Source organism: Lactuca virosa, chromosome 8 (genome assembly GCF_052849685.1).
Source record: "Lactuca virosa cultivar CGN04683 chromosome 8, Lactuca_virosa_CGN04683_v6, whole genome shotgun sequence".
NCBI lineage: Eukaryota > Viridiplantae > Streptophyta > Magnoliopsida > Asterales > Asteraceae > Lactuca > Lactuca virosa.
Genome location: NC_136433.1, coordinates 183,090,829 through 183,107,109, shown reverse-complemented (window position 1 = coordinate 183,107,109; position 16,281 = coordinate 183,090,829).

Here is a 16,281-nt window from a genome sequence, read left to right as displayed (position 1 = left end):
ATATTTTATATTTATCATAATTACCCATATATATATATATATATATATATATATATATATATATATATATATGTATATATATATATATATATATACACACACACACACACATCACACTATCTTTGTATATACCTCTCCCGGGTATATATCATCAAATGATATATATATATATATATATATATATATATATATATAAACTATATATATATATATATAGTTTTTAACGTATATATATATATATATATATATGTATTTGATAATTATATTTATGATCTCATAATTATCTGATATATATATATATATATATATATATATATATATATATATATATATATATATATATATATATATATACACATCGTCATATATATACCCTAATTATGGTTATTTTAACAGGATATTTGGGCAGCGTAACAACTAAGTATAGTGCATATCCTAAATCTTGTCTAGCATAACTTCTAGGTACTAAGGTTTCCTAGGGATTTGGCAATTATAACATCTAGGTAATGCCTACTCCTAGATTATCTGACATTATATCCTTTAGACACAAAGCATAACTTAAATCTAGGCATATTATCTACAGTTATACTATCCTAAGGCATCAGACTTATTATAAAATGAATTAATATTTAAAAAATAAATATTTATATAAAATCATTTGTTAAGCATGTATTCCCCCCTGAAAACATTTTAAAACAGTAAAATAGGGGTCGTGAACTCACTCTAGGGTTTGAAACCGCTGATGTAGGGTAAAGACAAGCTCTGAACTCCGGGGACCGCTCCACGAGGTAACACACAAACCAAAGAGAAAGAGAGGAGTGTTTTGAAGGTGTGTTGGACTGAGTGGCACAACCCTCTATTTATAGTCGAGTTTTGGGGGTGCGCGGCGTGCATTCGAACACTGTGGCTCCACAGGAAGTTGCCACGTGTCCCACCCTACTCAGCCATATCACTTGTAATCTGTTCGAATCCGGTGTCAGGTGCGCGGCACGCGGTGGCGCACACTTGACACGCAAGTAAAGATTTTTCAAAAATCATTACTTCCTCGTGCGTGCTCTAATCTAGACCCTCTCTTTATCTATGTGATGATCTCAACGGTTACTACAACTTTCCTTTTGATGGTTTTGGCCGGTTATGACTTTCATTTTCGAGCCCAATGGGGGTAAGAATTAATGATTTTATAAAAATCATAACTTACTCATATGGATCCCGTTTCCGACAAACTTTTTCCTAAAGTTTATATCTCGAGGAGTACTACGAAACTCCTTTCTGCACTTTTAGTCAAGACTCAACCAATCTCTAAGTACCGTTTCGACGTAATTAATTTTAACTATGCGGTTGAGTTGTATTTTTGTAAAATCCAGAACTCTCTCCTTCGGAGTTGGATTTTTACGAATATTATATACTTGTGATCACGTTAACAAGTACTTTCCAAGTATGTTAACCGAATCGGAAAACGTCACAACTTTGTGATCGCTAATTTTTAGAGCCTAATGGATGATTTTTAGCAAATAAATGTAACAACATATCTGATTCTTATTATCTTAAAAACCGAATATTACAATGCTTTCTATTACATTTATTTTCCTATAATTTCCTAACGGTGACTAGTGACGAATTTCTCAGGGTTGTCACAGTCTCCCCTTGTTTAGGAAATTTCGTCCCAAAATTTTACCTTTTCGATGGATTTCTTTTAGAACAAGTGAGGGTACTTGTTGTTCATTTGGTCTTCTCTTTCCCATGTATACTCTGGCCCTCAATTAGAGTTCCATCGTACCTTAAATATGGGAATCCGACTATGCTTGAGTCGTTTGACCTCTCTATCCATTATTTCGACAGGTTCTTCGATGAAGTTCAGAGGGTTAACTTGAATTTCATCAAGTGGAATGACTAGCGTATCGTCTTCAGAAAGGCATTTCTTGAGATTTGACACGTGAAAGATGTCGTGCACTTTATTAAGATCTAGAGGTAATCTGAGTCGATACGCAACTGGACCTATCCTTTAAAGGATATCGAATGGTCCTATGTATCTTGGGTTTAGTTTACATCGCCTTCCGAACCTTATAACTCCTTTCCAAGGAGATACTTTGAGCATCACTCTGTCTCCCACTTGGAATTCTATGGGTTTACGCCTCACATCGGCGTAGCTCTTTTGTCGATCACATGCTGCCTTCATGCGTTCTCTTATCTGCACTATCTTCTCTGTCGTCTCGTGGATGATCTATGGGCTTGTTCGTAAGGTATCCCTTGCTAACTTCTTGGCTAGTTGGGTGTCGCCAACTTTCATCCAACAAATAGGAGAATGACATTTCCGACCATATAGTGCTTCGAACGGTGCTGCTTTGATGTTCGTGTGATAGCTATTGTTGTATGAAAACTCAACCAAAGGTAGGTGAGTATCCCATGAATTCCCAAAATCTATCACACATGCTCTGAGCATGTATTCCAACGTTTGAATGGTCCTTTCGCTTTGACCATTGGTTTGCAGATGATAAGCTGTACTTATATCTAGGCGCGTACCAAGGGATTTATGCAAGCTCCATTAGAAACAAGAGGCAAACCTACTATCTCTGTCAGAGATAATGGACAAGGGTACCCCATGTAATCTGACAATCTCTTTAAGGTATGTTTTTGGTCAGCTTCTCTATCTTGTCCGTCTCTTTTATCTGTATGAAATTGGCAGACTTGGTTAATCTATCGACAACTACCCATATAGTGTCATAACTTGCAGTAGTCTTTGGTAACTTGGTGACAAAGTCCATTGCAATATGCTCCCACTTCCACTTGGGAATATATGGTTTCTGTAATAATCCCGAGGGGCCGTTGATGTACTACCTTAACCTTCGAACATGTTAGGCACTTGCTAACGTAGGTCGCAATTTCATCATTCATGTTCGGCCACCAATAATGGTTTCAGGTCTAGATACATCTTGTCCGCTCCTAGATGAATGGAATACCTAGTATTATGAGCTTCATCTAAGACTACTTCCTTGAATCCTCCGTATTTCGGAACCCATACTCGGTTCATGAAATATCTCGTTCCATCATCCTTTACTTAGAGTTGTCTTTCCATACCTCTGAGGCTTTCTTCCTTAATGTTTCCTTCCATTAAATCCTCAAGCTGAGTACTTCTAATCTGGGATATTAGATTTGACTGAACAGTCATTGTAAAGGCTTTCACTCTACGAGGTTTCACTCGTTCCTTACGGCTCAAAGTGTCAACTACGACATTAGCCTTTCCTGGGTTGTAGCGAATCTCACAATCATAGTCGTTCAGCAACTCTAACCATCTTTTTTGCCTCATATTGAGTTCCTTCTTATTGAAGATGTGTTGCAGACTCTTGTGATCCGTTTATACCACACACTTTGTTCCGTAGAGGTAATGACGCCAGATCTTTAGGGAAAAAACTATCGCTCCCAACTCTAGGTCGTGGGTGGTGTAGTTGTTCTCATGCACCTTAAGTTTTCTTGAACGTAGGCTATGACCTTCTCCCTTTGCATTAATATACATCCCATTCCTTGGTGTGACGCATTGCAGTATACTACGAAGTCATCATTTCCTTCTGGAAGAGATAGTATTGGTGCACTACACAACATGTCCTTCAGAATTTTTGGAAAGCTGCTTCATGCCTGTCTTCCCAAATGAATTTTACTTCCTTTTGGGTTAACATTGTAAGGGGTTTGGCTATACGAGAGAAATTCTCTATAAATCTCCGGTAGTAGCTGGCCACTCCTAGAAATTGACGTACTTCTGTTGGCGTCTTGGGCGCTTCCTAATTCTTGACCGCTTCCCACCGCTTCTATCTTGGAAGGGTCGACATGAATTCCTTTACTGCTCACCACATGCCCAAGAAAGTGTACTTCTCTTAGCCAAAATTCACACTTAGAAAATTTGGCGTACAACTTTTCTTTCCTTAACAACTCTAGGATTACTCGAAGGTGTTGCCCATGCTCTTCCTTGGTTCGTGAGTATACCGAAATATCGTCGATGAATACAATCACGAATTTATCAAAGTAGGGTTTACATACTCGATTCATAAGATCCATAAAGACCACCTGAGCATTGGTCAATCCGAAAGGCATGACCAAGAACTCGTAATGACTATAGCGTGTTCTGAACACAATCTTTGGAATGTCCTCTTCCATGACTCAAAGTTGATGATATCCTGATCTCAAGTCGATCTTAGAGAAGTAACTGGATCCTTGCAATTGATCGAAGAGATCGTCTATTCAGGGTAGAGGATATTTATTCTTAATGGTCAACTTATTTATCTCTCTGTAGTCTATGCACATTTGGAAAGATCCGTCCTTCTTGACAAATAAAACGGGTGCTCCCCAAGGCGAAAAGCTTCGTCTGATGAAACCCTTGTCAAGAATTTATCGTAGTTGGCTGGAGGGATCTTGCATCTCCGAGGGTGCCAATATATAAGGATACTTTGCTACTGGGGCAGCTCTTGGGACTAGATCAATCCTAAACTCTACTTGACGAACTGGCGGTAGACCGGCTAGATCTTCATGGAATACATCAGGGAATTCGCACACATGAGGTACTTCCTCCATCTTTTTCTTCTTATTGTCTTTCCTATCAACAATATGAGCTAAGAAGGCGAAGTACTTTTTCTGCAAGTATTTCCTAGCCTTCATGCACGAGATGATCCGAAGGTTTCTACTAGGCTTGTCGCTGAAGATGATCACGGATTATCCGTTGGGTAAGGGTAGATGTAGGGACTTCTCGAAGCAAAGCACCTCGACGTGGTTAGCAGATAACCACTCCATGCCGATAATGACGTCGAAAGTTCCAATGATCATTGGCATAAGGTCGATGAGAAAGGGATGAGAATTTAGAGTTAAGGTATAGTTCCTAAGTATTTCTCACCGACTTGGCCGTTAGCCATTTCTACCCTATAGGCTTTCCTAAGTTTACTAGAGGGGTGATCTAATAACTTCCTAAATTTGGGAGTAATATAGCTTCTATCGACGCCGATATCAAAAAGAATATTTGCATACAATTTATTGATTAGGAATGTACCCGTCACTACCGTCGGATCTTTGACGACTTCCCTTGCTCCGATAACAAATGCCCTACCTTTAGCAGCACCTCCCTGACCTCTTAATTTTAGACAATCCCTTCTGAGGTGTCCAGTTTCCTTGCACTCATAGCACGCTCGACTATCTCTATTGGATGGGGTTCTACACTTGTTTGCAAGATGACCTCTCTTGCCGCAGTTGGTACAGACCCAACATGCTCCTGGTGATGATACTCACATTCGTTGTACTTAGGGCTCCCTCCTGAAGTGGTCCCTACCGAGGGTGCTGCAACTGCAAATGCTCGAATCACTTCTCGCTTCTTCTCTGATGATTGCCTAGCCTTCCATTTGGCCTCCTTACCAAATTTCCTTTTTCTACCCTTTGCCTTGGGAAGGTCAGCCTTCTGAACCATCGTTCCTCGACGAACCTCTTGATGGGTTAGACTAAAGGCTAATCTCTTGGTGCTATCAAAGGTAGTAGGTTTTGAGGCCATGACTAAGACTTGAATAGGTTGAGGCAAACCCCAAATATACCTCTCTATCTTCTTTTCCTCTGGGGTAACCATACCGGGACACAATGTGGCTAGGTCATTGAAGCGACTTGTATTGATGGCAATATCAGCTTCCTGCATCATCAGATTCCACAGCTCCTGCTCCAGTTTATGCATCTCCTCGTGTGGACAGTATTATCTAATCATGAGTTGCTTCAACTCATACCAAGACATGGAGTTAGCTACATTTACGCCCATGGTCTTGGTGTAACTGTTCCACCAGCTTAAGGTTGCATATGCTAGGGTGCAAGCGGCCAATTTGTCTTTATAGTCCTCTGGGTAGAAACTTATCTCAAAAACCGATTCCATCTTCTCTATCCACCTAGTCAGCCCAACAACTCCCTCATTTCCATAGAAGGGTTTTGGCTTATATTTCATAAAATCCTTATATGAACAGACTCTAGTGGGAACTCGATTGTCTCCTTAAGAACTCTCGCCTCCATTGCTTCCGGATCCTATATTCCTAGGGTTTTCTAGACTTCCTATGGCATCAACTACACGTTGGGCGACCAGTTCCTCAATCGTGGCTGAGCTCATTGGCTCGGGATTCCTTTCAGGTGTTCCTGGGTTACGTCTAGTGCGAGGCATGATTCTAAATTTAAGTTACGGGTTAGTTGTTATTTTATCTTGCTAAGTTAGAAGCGTTAACTTATTTAAAGCAATCAAAACAAACAAATAACACATAAACATTTAGATCATACATACTTTTATGGATTTTCATAAACTTTTTATGTCAATTTATCATAACCAAATGAGTGTATACAAGTGTGGTTTGAACAGGAATATGATCTATTCTACACAAAAGAAGTAGCAGATTCCTATATCGGCTACACTGCTATTCCCTCCCTCAAACCCAAAAATATCATAGTTCCTAGCTACCCCAGGATGGAACTATCTACCACATCCTAAATTAAACTACCAACCAAATCACTATCTGAGCTAACTGCTGCTGGAGGCACCCAATTATTGCCTCCAGAGTGGTTGCTCCTATCTCTGACACCAATAATCTCAACTCCGCCTCTCTCACAACCTGATCAAGACTCTCAATCTCGATCTAATGATGTTGTACTAGAGAATGGGTCTCATATAGGTGATCATAAGCGTGGAGGATCCTCATATCATCAAAATCCCTCCTCTCCTCTAAACCAATGACGAGGTCAGTTAACATCCTAACCTCCCTCTGCAACGAGTCACGATCCTTGTGTCATGCCACACATGGAACTAAACTAAAATCGCTCAATCTTTGGGATCCTTAGGGATATGGTTGCGTCTCAGAGCCTGATACGACTCTCCGATCTCGTAGTGGCCAATGCTATCGTCTTGGATCCACTCGTCTACTTGGGGCGTCCATTTATGGGTAGGGCAGGGTTTCTTGGATGGATTTGAGGATGATGAGGGTGAGACTGCTCTCTTTTGGGATGGAGTAGGAATATATTTTATGAGGGTATAGATCACTCGGGGTCCTGAGGCGTACACACTGGAAGGCTGGTCTGAGGTTGGAGACTCCGATGATGGCTCTGACTTAGGAGTGTCCTCCTCCTGAGTCTTGGGATGTCCATCACTGTGGGATGACGAGTCGGGATGTGGCGAGCTATCACCTGGATCTCCTCCTTCCTGCTCGTCATGCGAATCCTCTTCCAGTGGCTCCTAATCCTCATAGGGATCCTCATCCTCGATAAACTCCATATCAGTGGGGGTAGGTGGCCTCTGCATCCACGGATCGTATTCTGCCTCCTCCGTCACTGGGGAGTGCGGCACCACCTGATCTCTCTCCGGGGAAAGATGAGAAAACCAATCCTATATATCCTCCATGGATGAGCTCCTGATGATCACACCTACTTTGACCGCCCTGCATAAGACATCCAAAAGGGTTAGATGTTTATGAGAGATAAGAGTAAATCGTAATACGTATAATTATAGAATTATAGGTATATAGTAGATAGTACCGGATGTAATGTGATTTTCTCTTAAGGGTTTGTCGAGTAATCGCTGCCTAGATCATCATCCTTGAGCTATGAACGGAACTCTCCGATTAGTAAGTCGGACTCGATCCTAAGAACTCTATGACGCAAATCCTTAACTTCCCTCGACGTATCACTCTATACGACTCTAGTCTTCAGGGGAGTCAATTAGTGCTACTGATCTGATCATCTTCTAGTCGTAGACTTCATCCTAATTTCCTAACTAGGCATACTAACTATCGATCCATAAATCCTTAAGCGTTTAGATTGTCAACTACGGCATCCGGGTTTGAGCGTGCGTCGGTCGGACCTTAATAAAAATTAGTTGCACATTCTAGGTCTAGTTGTGGGTCGGCCGCATTACTAACTAAACCTAGGATTCGTTTTTGACCTAAAATCTTAAGTTGTGATTTGAATGATCTTTTTGGATACGAGGGTGTATTTATAAGAGTTTACACAACTTTTTATTTGATTAATGTTTGATTTGAGTATTTTATTTAATCTTATCTTTGTGTACTTTTAAACTACAAGGATCTACCAGTTAGGAAAAGTCGAAGGGCAGGACCATTTTGACATATAGCTGTTCTGAAATCCAGCAACCCTATCAACAAGTTTTTCCAGTCTAGACACCTCACAAAGAGTAGTTTATCCATACAGTTATTATTATTAATACTTTTATTAGGTTTTACTAATTCAGAGTTTTTACGCCCCGGGCTATAGTCGTATTTCCTAAGGAATTACTAGTTCGCTATAACCTGAGCTCTGATACCAATCTGTCACACCCTGCCCAGCCGTTGGCAGAAACACCAGACAGTACGATGTAGGGATAATTGGATCTTGGAAACAGGTACAATCAAACACAAAGGTATATTTTAAACATTTATATATTATTGATTTTTGAAGGATTACATTATTTTAGGGACATACACAAACTCCAAAAATTACTATACTAAACTTTAACAACTTCCTTCCAAACTTCCTTCATACTTGGGGAACACTCTTCCACACTCATCTACTTGATAATACATGTATTTTGAAAGCCAACATAATGTTGGTGAGTGCACAATTTTTTATTTTTAAATTCCTTTTAAGAATACTTTTCTTTGAGAAAACCTTTCTTAATTATTAACCTAGCTTTCGGATATCTAACGATCCTAGCGTATTTTAATTAGGATTTCTTTTATTAATCCTAATTTACTATCTTTTTAGGATATCTAACGATCCTAACGTATTTCAATTAGGATATGTTTTATTAATTTGAATTTACTATCCTTTTAGGATATGTAACGATCCTAACATATTTTAATTAGGATATCTTTTATTAATCCTAATTTACTATCTTTTTAGGATATGTAACGATCCTAACTTATTTTAATTACCATTCCAGGTGTCCCTAATGGTAATCTAAGCTCTAAGGCAGTTTTTAATGTACTAAAATGATCCCCTATAATCGACGCTACAACCGTAAATATACCCCTAATCACAACGCTTCATCGGACGTCGAATATTAACTTATATGGAAGGTATCCTACCGGGATTGTAGCTAGCAATCGCATGTCAAGTTGTCATGGCCCCGTATAAATCTATACATAACTTCCTAGCTCTCGCAAGATTAACAATTATAGGTATTTGGGATATGCCCGAATTTAGTCAAGGCTTTTGGATGAATAACCAACTCATTAATGCATTAACCCTAGGCTTTTATCTTTTATCTTTATCATATATATATATATATATATATATATATATATATATATATATATATATATATATATATATATATATGTACATACCTCTCCCGGGTATGTATCATCAAATGATTTATGTATATATATATATATATATATATATATATATATATATATATATATAGATATGTATTTGATAATTATATTTTTGATCTCATAATTATCTGATATATATTAATCATCATATATATACCCTAATTATGGTTATTTTAACAGGATATTTGGGCATCGTAACAACTAAGTATAATGCATATCCTAAATCTGGTCGAGTTTTGGGGGTACGTGTGGCGCCTTTCCTATGCGTGACGTGCATTCGAACACCGTGGCTCCACAGGAAGTTGCCACATGTCCCCACCCTACTCAGCCACGTCACTCGCAATCTGTTCGATTCCGGTGTCAGGTGTGCGGTGTGCGGTGGCGCGTACTTGACGCACAAGTAAAGATTTTTCAAAAACCATTACTTCCTTGCGTGTGCTCTAATCTAGACCCTCTCTATAGCTATGTGATGATCTGAACGGGTTTTACAACTTTCCTTTTGATTGTTTTGGCCGGTTTTGACTTTCATTTTCGAGCCCAACGGGGGTAAGAATTAATGATTTTATAAAAATAATAACTTACTCATATGGATCCCATTTTCGACAAACGTTTTCCTAAAGTTTATATCTCGAGGATTACTACGAAACTCCTTTTTGCACTTTTAGTCAAAACTCAACTAATCTCTAAGTACTGTTTCGACGTAATTAATTTTAATTACGCGGTTGATTTCTATTTTTGTAAAATCCATAACTCACTCCTTCGGAGTCGGATTTTTACGAATCTTATATACTTGTGATCACGTTAACAAGTACTATCCAAGTATGTTAACCAAATCGCAAAATGTCACAACTTTTTTGCAAATAAATGTAACAACATATATGTTTCTTATTATCTTAAAAATTGAATATTACAATGCTTTCTATTACATTTATTTTCCTATTATTTCCTAATGGTGACTAGTGACGGAATTTCTCAGGGTTGTCACAAAACGATGGTGAGGGGATATGTAGAAGAGGATGACAGAGGTAGAGGTTTCACCAGTGGAGGTTATCGTGTCGATGAAGAGACATGTGGGGGAAGGAAGGTATATATAGGGGTGCGATAAAAGACCTAAACCGAATAACCGAACCGAACGAAATGATGTTTGGTTTATTTGGTTATTCGGTTAACTCGGTTTGATTAACCGAATAAGGATACGTTATTTGGTTTAGTTTTAGTTAAATTTTCACGATTTTGGTTAAACCGAAAAAACTATTTAATTAATATATATATTTTTATAGTTTATATTTATAAATTAACATTTTATATTTAAATTGATAGATATTTACTAAAAAATATTTTCATAACTAGTTATTTAATTATTAACCGTTATAAATCTAAAACTGTTTATATGTTGTATTAAAAAGCAACAATTAATTAGCTAAATATCAATTAACCTTCGGTCATTTCTTTCTTCTTCATATACGACTACAACTATATTAACCAACATCTACAATTTGTGTGGATATATCAATACCTCAAGACAACATATCATGAAAGACTAAATATAATATGTTATGCATTAGTGTTTTTTCTTCATTTGGTAGAACATTAGTGTAACATCCTATTTTGAGATGTTTTTTATTTCGGGATTTTGGACCGTAATCCGATCATGTAAAGGCCTTGGGCTTCAGAGGAATAGATTTTAGACTCTATTAGATGTTGATGATCTTGGTTAAGTGATTTAAGCTGAATTATGTTTTGGATCCAAAGGGTAAAATGTGTAAAAGTGATATTTCGGTCTTCTTTCTTGAATTAGTGAATTTAATTTGCTATGTTTTAAGTCAAAAATAACTATATAGAATTGTGGGGCTTGTCAATACCATCGCGTGGATATAAAGATCACCGGAAACGGTTTTGAAACGAAGAAGTTATGACAGTTTGAAGTTGAAATGAAAATTGGGAATTTTGCCCTACGTTGAGCGTATGATAGCCCTTACGTTGAGCATATGTGAAGAATAATGGACGCGGATTTAATGACCTAAACTGAGCATAGGTTAAGCTACGCTAAACGTAGCCGCAACAGACCAAAACCCTAAACCTAGGGGTTGTAAGCCCTATTTAAAGGCTCTAACTTTTTGGGATCCTCCTTATGTCAAACCTCCACCCTCCTAAGCAGCCACTTCGAAACCCTAGCCACCTTGTGTGAGTTATAAGCTCTTTGAGTGTTTGTGTGCATTTTTAAAGGAAGACTAGCATTGAGGAACCACTTAGAAGCTCCTAGCTTTGCAGATCAAGAATTTGCATCCCATCACCAACCCCCAGAAGGTATAAAGTTTTCATCTTCGTGCTCATTCACGTTAGATCTAGTTTGGTCATGAGTTTATGTGCCATTTGTCCCCATAACCTTGGTCCTTATGAGTATGAGCTACTCCAGACCATTTGAGTGCCATTTCCAGATGTATTTAGGGTTGTTGAGTCATAAAAAATGAGAGCTTTGTCACTCTCATCCACCCATACATGAGTTCTTGATTAAATGGTGATAATATGGACTTAGGGTTTGGTTTTGTGCTCTTCTTGTCCATGCAAAGGGATAAAGTCAGAGACTTTATCCATTAAGACATCCATTAGATTCAAATATGAGAGTTTGGGAGGTTGGCCTTTTGTTTTGAGAGCTTAATAAAAGTGTGGACATCAGCGGAGCTACGCTAAGCGTAAGTTTCTCTATGCTTAGCGTAGCATGAAAATCTCCTATTTCTCATCTAGAGCTCTACGTCGAGTGTAGGTATGTGTTACGTTGAGAGTAGTGTCGGACCGTTGACTTTTGACCATTTTGACTTTTAGTCAACTGTGTTGGGATTTAGTCTTGGAAGGGTAAAATGGTCTTTTGCTAATGGAGGATTATTTGTGAACCAAGACTCTTTGAGAATTAGTTATTACCTTAATTGATAATTAAGGTTTATTATGTGTGAGGAGACCCAATATCATCAGCTCGAGTGCGTGGGTTATCTTATCTTCAGATTGAGGTGAATCTTCTCACTATACTATGTAGGTTGCTAGATTGTCTCTGTGACTCTTGCATGAAATACTGTGGTTCGATCACAACACTTGTATGAAAGATTGTGGTTGGATTAAAATGCTTGTATGAAATATTATGGTTGGATCACAACACTTGTTTATCTTTGTGACTTGCATGGAAGACCATGGTTGGATCATGACAGAAAGGTTACGAATGGGATGTAGTCTGGAAGTGATTGTAAGACTATGGTTGGTTCATAGCGTTCACATAGGGTTGAAATACACCCCTAGGGTTGGGCCTATTGATATGTATGGTATGTGGTATCTTAGGGAACTAATTAAGCTTTGTGCTTACAGTTTTATGTTTAAATTGTTTCAGGTTTTCTTATATTGAAGGAAAAGCGTGACTTGATTGTATCGCATCCATTGGAGAATTTCCGCACTTAATAACTCTTTTGTTTATACTCTGATAAATGTTTGGAATCAAATGATTTTAATAGATATTGGAAATTGTAATTGAAACAAATGCCTTTATATTTTAAATGAAATTTTGGTTAGAAATTTGGGATGTTACAAGTTGGTATTAAAGCCTTAGTTTGAGGGATTTAGGCATGTTGCGACATCTCACCAGGTCTTCTGGTCTTGGGATCTTGGATCCGGATCGGAGATAAGGACGTGATGCCGTCTGTGTATTCCCAAGTTGATATCTAGCAAGAATCACAACAGATCGTTAGAGTTGCCCCAGGGACTGTGCCTCAGGAGAAAGATTTGACGATCAAGTTATATCGGTTGGCATAGATGAGATGGTTCTCTCTAGCTGGAGAGAACAATTTTGGTGTGTTGGGTGAGGGTTTAGCCATGGAGGCTCTAGGGTTTTGGTCCCAGGAAAGGCCCAAGGGAAGCTCCCTCTCTATGGGGGAGATTCTGTTCTATTTATGGGGGACAATTAGATCTAGGGAGAGTTAGGTCAGGACTTGGGCAGGCCCAACTCAGGCCCAACTAGCAAGGAGCTAGGTAAGGCCTCGTGGGGTCGCCAGGCGAGCGCTAGGCGAGCGCCAAGAGAGCTAGGCAAGGCTGGCACGCCAAGTCTTGACGTCTGGACCATGCTAATGGACCATACGTTAACAAGCCCCCCTCCCGGTCCGATGTGATTGGTAAGCGGTCAATGACACTGGACTACATACAGTCAAAGCAATAATGCATTAAAGAGATAAAAGGAATGATCGAACCTCGACTACGAGAGACGTGGTGTTCCGCGATGGGCTTATGCAACACTGGCTGGATTGATACTCATTTCTTTTCAAAATTATTATCCGATCGATGTGATGTAACGTAGCTGTTGCTGGCAATGTGATGTAGGGCTGCTAATGATGTTATGCAGAGCGAGGATGCTATATATTATGCAAAGCGAGGATGCTACTAATGTTATTTAGAGCTGGGATGCTATGTGACAATGGTGTCGATAAGATGCTAGGCCAAGGTAGCTAATCAAGCGACCTCGCCATACAGCCTTTGAGAGTGTTGTTCGGCGAGGCTGTTGTGCCAAGCTTCGAGGTTCATAAAGCAACTACAACGTACTTGATCCATGTTTCCTGCCTCCTAGTCATTTTCGAGGTCCCTAAGCTTTGAGAGCTGGGATGATGTTTCCAACCCGTCAACCCGCGACACGAATAATTATACGGGTAGATGCATTTTGACTCGCCAACCCGCGACCCACCAACCTGAACCTAACATGATAGGTATCCCTAGTTCAGGTTACAATAAAAATTTATATATGTGGTTTTAGAATTGGGAAATTGTCGAAAAAGTCCCAATATTTTCGAAAAAGTTACACTTTAGTCCCAAGATTTTTTTGTTGAACATAAAAGTCCAAATTATTCCATTTTGGCTCAAATTTACAATATTTTTTTTTCTTTTAACAGGAAATGACATATTATCGTGGTTTTACAAATAATCGGAACTTTTATGTTAAAAAAAATGTTGGGACTAAAGTGTTACTTTTCTGAAAATATTGAGACTTTTCTGACAATTTCCCTTTTAGAATCTATATTTCTACGACTATTAACCCATAATAAGACAAGGTTTCCACATCATCCTTAAAAAACCTTTGCGAGATGGCTTCATTCGAAAAAAATCAAATTATTCTTAACTAACTATAAGACTCAATTGAAAGTTTAAATAATGACCGAAAAGGTGGGACTTTTACATGATGGAACGCCTGGTGGAATCAGAAAAAGAAAATATGTCATCGATAGAGCTAATCATCCTGTAAGAAAAAACCCGACCTCCTCGAAACCCGACACTATTGTTTGTTAATAGAATAACAATCCAGAAAAATATTAAGCTTATTGTTGTTGTTGTTTCATAATGGATATTGGCAAGAAAGAGACATCAATACCATAATGAGAAATATTGTTCTGAATTGAAGTCTATGTAAGGATGTTAAATTATAGGAGCCACTTTTTCATTTGAAAGCTCTCCCTACCGAATTGAGGCAAGTGTCTCTAATATTCATACTAAGAGAAAAAACCGAGCAAAGACGGATACCAACAAGATGCCAGACCCACTTGTCTTCAACACCTAAAAACAAAATTATAATGCACGTGTCAATTAAAGCATTTGAGTCTTAAGTTTCCCTTCTATTTATAATCAAACTGTTCAAAACCACATTATATTTTTATTTCCATCAATGAAAAATTTGGGTATTGTTGCTATGTAGCCTCTTAGATTCCTGATAGTAATCTGGTCGTCTGGTCTTCTAATGCACAAACAGGAAGGCACACTGCAAAAGTAGACATATGCTAGGTTAGAATGTGATACTGAACGATGGACTCTAGTATTGCTCTCTGATGCATAAGTTAGATGTCAATTGTGAATTTTGCAAAATTGCTTATTGAGAGAAGAGTTCTAACGCTTTCTTTTGGCGATGCTCGGCTTTTATAGGCTTTCAAAGGTGTATCGGTTTGAGCGTTTACCCGGTTTATTACGTAGTCTAGGTAAGGACAATTATTTTCCTTGTACAACTTTATATTTCTTTATTGTGTATATTTGTACGTTGTGCTTTTCCTGGAATATGTTTGTCCTAAGACCTTTGTTCTGTATGTATTGCTATTAACGTATGGTTTGTTCTTGCACATCGGCAAGTATTTATGGCAATTAAGTTAGGAGGTTTGTAAATCCCAAATTTGGCTTGATGTATCAATCAGATCCACTTGATGGTGCGGAATCCCAATCAAGTGGATGATGCAAGATCAAATATGGAAGAAGGAGAAGAAGAAGAAGATGAATCTATGATGTATTGATGATTAGAATGATGTTCCTTACACAAGATTCACACATACACTCTTCTTCTCTCTACTTTCTCTCTCTAGAACTCTCCCACCTCACACTCTGGCCGTGAACTCTCTTGATCTCCCTCCTTCTCTGACAGGTCTGACACACTATATATATAGGGGACACAAACCGCAAACACGTTCACGGCCGCACACACGTTCACAGCCGTAAACAGGTTCACGGCCGTGAACACCCATACAGCCGCAAACACCCACACAATACTTACAATACCAAAAACTATTAAAGCCTAGAAAAGTAAAGTATAAACCATATTTTTGACCCAACAATCTCCCCCTTGGTTTATAGCTTTCTTTTCTATGACCCAACAAACTCCCCCTAAAAATGTAGCTGACTTTTCTTGTCAATCTTCACTTTGAGCTCGGATTCAGCGTTTATCTTCGATATCTTCACAGCTTCAAGATGAACATATGAATCTTCTAAGTGAGTGACTTCATCTTGAGCGGATGGGCTTTTCTTCAAGATTTAACTTTGAACGAACGTTGGGTGAGGAGGCTTCATGTAGAGATTCTTGAAAAATGGCGCTTTCAGCTTGAGAATCTTCAGACAGAATATCAAAGAGAATGAATCTTCTGGATCACTTCAACAGGTTCATAGATAGCAGCAAATT